We start from the raw sequence: 4,883 nt of genomic DNA, 5'->3' as shown, positions 1-4,883 counted from the left end.
TATAAAAATTAGATAAATTGCACCAATTTAATTTTTCAATTAAAACTAACCATAGGGCTGATTGCTTGTTAAATTTATTATTTTTATTTAAATTGATAGAATTTGATATAAACTTGGTAAATGTTACTCAATTTTATTTAATATTTAACTAATTGAGATAATTCAACGTTTCAATTAAAGTCAACAATAATATTAACTACTTGATACATCTATTTTTCTTTTAAAAATGATTAAATTAAATAAAAGTTGCTAACTGTTACTCAATCCGATATAGTACTTAGCTAATGGAAGGAATTCAATGTTTCAATTAAAGTCAACCATAGTGTTGACTACTTGTTAAATCTAATAATTTTGTTTAAATTAATCTAATTAGATCTAAACTTGCTAATTGCTACTGTGATAATTTCATTATTTGGATCCAAGCGACATTCCTTTTCTTTTAGCTGACTTTCTAAGTCAGAAAAGGTCATGAAATGTAATATTACGTTTTATAGATTTTTTAAAGTGGTCGAAATTGAAACAAAAAATTGCGCGGATTGTCCTTCATTTGGGGTGGTCTTTAATTTTTGTCCTTCAAATTAGGGGCAGAATTTGCAACTTCTGCCTTTAAGGCAGAGTTTGCAAGGCCAGAACTTGCAAACTTCTGCCTTTAAGTTCAAAACTCTGCCTTGCAATTTTGTTTTAATTTTCGCCTGAGCAGGGGTTCAAACTTGGGACCTTGATGTTTTAGGCGAAGGGCAAAAGTTAAATACTTTCATTTTGATGGGCAAAATTTAAACACCACCCCAAAATAAGGACATTACTGCTAATTTCCCAAATTGAAATATGTGATGCAAATAGCTCGACACAATAATTTATGTTTTTCTTGTGTAGTTTTAAATAAAGAAAAACAAATTTATTGTGTTAAACAATAGTAAACTAACTAAAATAAAGTAATAATGGTTATATTCATATTTTCAAAACAAAATTACTAAGAAACGGAGAAGTGTATATTTTTAACAGATAAGATAAGATCTAATTCAATCAATTTAAACGAAAATAGTGTATTTAACAGGTAGTCAACTTTATGGTTGACTTTAAATGAGACAATGAATTGTCTCAATTTAGCTAAGTGAACACTGATTAGATATAACTGAGAAGCAATTAGTAAGTTTAAATCTAATTCAGTCAATATAAACGAAAATAGTGAATTTAACCTGAATTGCTTCAATTAATTAAGTATTAAATAGTATTGAGTAACAATTAACAAGTTTAGATCTAATTCTATCAGTTTACCTACATATTAGTTAAGATTTAGTAAAAGGTCTGCTAAGTGCTAATTCAATTTCATCAATTTTTTATATAAATATGTGAATGTAACTATGGTAATACTATTTTGCATTGAATTTCCTATTAAATATTGAAAAGTCATTTGTTCTACCATTTTGCTCCATTCAAAAGATAATACTTAGCTAAATTGAAGGAATTAGATTTAAACTTGTTAATTTAACATGTTTTGATTCCACTAAATTCATTTTTTTTTTAAATAGTGGATTTAACAAAAAATGATAATACTTAGCTAAATTGAAGGAATTAGATTTAAACTTGTTAATTTAACATGTTTTGATTCCACTAAATTCATTTTTTTAAATAGTGGATTTAACAAGTAATCAACACTATGGTTGACTTATTTCTTCAAAATCTGGTCATTTCTGCAATTTCTGTGCAAAATTATGAAAAACAGCAAATCAATGGCTATTTATGCAAAAAACTATACTTTTATCATCTTCTTCACCGCCTTCATATTGTTCTTCAAAATTGCTTCAAAGTTTTTTGGTCATAGATTCTTCAAATCAAGTCAAATCAACCCCAAGCTCGAATACTCCTCTATACCAACTAGAACAATCCCCACTCATCAATTTTGTCAAACAAATAAGAAATCAACTAAATCCATTTGTTAGTTTCTAAGCTTTTTCAAGAACACATATGAAGATCTTCAAGAACACCATGAACTTGAAATTTGTAATTTCTTCAAATTAAGTCTAATTACTCCACATATTAGATCTAGCTCTTCCTTAACATAGAAAATAAAACTCAATACAAATTGAAATCAACAAACCCAAATTGCTAGTTCTTCAAGTTCTTCAAACCTTCAAACCCAACAACGTTGAACTCTTCAAATCAACTTGAAATTCCTCCAAACTTTGTATTCTTTACCTCTTTCACTAGAAAAACAAAGACCAATAAGTTTGAGCCTTCAATTTTGACCTATTCTTCGAAACCCATCAAATTGTTTTCAAGTTTTGAAGGTCAACAATGATGAAACTATCTAAAATTTCTCCAAATGACTTGAAACTTTAGATCTAGGTAGATTTGACCTCTAGGAACTCAAATCTACACTCCAATTCACACAAATCAAACAACAACACCAGTTTTCATTATTTTTTTTTTTGGATTTTTTTTTTGTTGAGATTTTCAAAATATGAACATAGGATTAAAAATTATAGAAACAATCCTGTAGCCTAACGGTATGAGGTAACGCTTCTCCTCATTGTTTTACATTAATGATTGGTAATTATGAGCTCATTTATAATAAGGTTATAACTAATTATAGTTTATAGTTATTTCAATACTAAAAGTGACTTAATTCGTTATGTTAAAAAATAATGATTTGACACTGCATTAACAAGAAATAGCAATATGGAGTTCAACAAAAAATAATACCTTATGTATATAGCCAATATATAAACAACAGAAATTAATCATTCATTCAAATTATTCCACTCTTCAATAAATAACATCCAATAGAAACTAAATACCGTATGGATATAGCCAATATATAATACTCTATTTATAGGAAAATTAAAAACACTATCAGATTCCAAAAGACAAAAAAACACTTTAGGCCAAATATCATATGTATATAGCCAACATATAACACTCTATTTACAGGAAAAATAAAAACCCTTTCAGGTAATTCAATTAGTTTAGCTAAGCATTAGTTAAGAGTTAGTAAAAGGTCCGCTAACTGTTGATTCAATCAGATCAAATTCTTATATAAATATGTGAATGTAACTATGGTAGCAATATTTTGCATTGAATTTCCCATTGAATAATGAAAAGTCATTTTTTTTTTAACCATTTTGCTCTATTCAAAAGATAATACTTAGCTAAATTGTAGGAAATAGATTTAGACTTGTTAAAATGACAAGTTTTGATTCCATTAAATTCATTTTGTCTAAAATAGTGGATTTAACAAGTAGTCAACACTATGGTTGACTTTGATTGAAACGAACCAATATTTTGCATTGAATTTTCTATTAAATATTCAAAAGTCATTCATTTTATCAATTTTTTCGATATATCCAAAAAATTCCGTTGTAAAAATACCAATCGAATGGGTCTTTGTGTATTGTTTATCACATATTTAAATGGTATGAATTGGAGTATTATATTTTAGTGGACAAATTTTATTTTGTGGACTGTGTATTGTGAACATAAAGATGCATGGGCATTGGGCTGCTCAAAGAAGTTGGGCCCAAGAAACCACAACCCATATATTCAACAGAAGAGGAGAAATGCAGCCCAATATCAAAGTGGAAGAAAAATTGGAAGAAAAAAAAAACTTTTCATTGTATGCGCGCACCTAGACTCGAACGTGGGACCTAAGGGTTCTAAACGCGGACCTTGACCAATTTTGCTGCAATAACATTCGTCATTTCTTGGAACGAATATTTATTTAGCTGTCTTTTTTAATAGAGCAAAATGGAAAAATAAATATCTTTTCAATATTTAATAGGAAATTCAATGCAAAATATGGGTTTGTTGCACCCTCATAATCAAATTGGAATGTAAAAAATGATATTCATGTTTTGTGTGGGTTTTTTACGTTACGAACTCGTGTACACGACGATCGTTAGCGATTCTCGTCATTGTTTTACATTACCGATCGGTAATTGTGAGCTCATTTATAATAAGGTTAGATAACTCGCTATAGTTCATAGTTGCTTCAACACCAAAAGTGACTTGATTCATTATGTTAATACATAATGAGTTGACACTGCATTCAAAGTATTAGATACGTTGACGTGTTGTCTTCAAACAAATGAGTATGTGATATGACACTTTGTTCTAAGTCTTAGTGTTTTCTCAATCAAATAGCAAAACTATAGGTTTGTTCCACTCTCATGATCAAATTGGCATCAATTTATGATATTCACGCTTTGTTTGGGTTTTTTACGTTACGAACTTGTGTACACGACAATCGTTAACGTTCTCATCGTTGATTTACATTACCGATCGGTAATTGTGAGCTCATTTATAACAAGGTTATAACTCATTATAGTTCATAGTTGCTTCAACACCAAAAGTGACTTGATGCATTATGTTAAGAGATAATGAGTTGCCATTGCATTCAAAGTATTAGATACGTTAATGTGCTATCTTCAAACAAACGAGTATGTGATATGACATTTCGTTCAAAGGCTTAGTGTTTTCTCAATCAAATAGCAATACTAAGTGAGTTTTGGTGTTCAAAAGGATTAAAGTACATTGATACTTGATTTTTTTTTGAGTTTGGTGATCATATAAGTGAAAGAGAAAATGAAAAAAAAAGTTTTAGACTAAATGTGCGCACCTAGACTTGAACTCGAGACCTAAGGGTTCTAAACGCGGACCTTGACCAATTTCGTTGCAATAGCATTCGACATTTCTTGCAACAGAAAATTACTTATCTGCATTTTTTAATAGAGCAAAATGGTAAAATAAATGGTTTTTCAATATTTAATAGGAAATTCAATGCAAAATATTGATTTGTTACATTTTCATAATCAAATTGGTAGCATTTCATAATAAGGTCATACCTAATTTTAGTTCATAGTTATTTCAACACTAATAGTGACTTG

This window comes from Lycium barbarum, chromosome 12 (assembly GCF_019175385.1).
Source record: "Lycium barbarum isolate Lr01 chromosome 12, ASM1917538v2, whole genome shotgun sequence".
NCBI lineage: Eukaryota > Viridiplantae > Streptophyta > Magnoliopsida > Solanales > Solanaceae > Lycium > Lycium barbarum.
The sequence above is the reverse complement of the archived record's forward strand: the minus strand, read 5'-3'. Positions refer to the sequence as shown.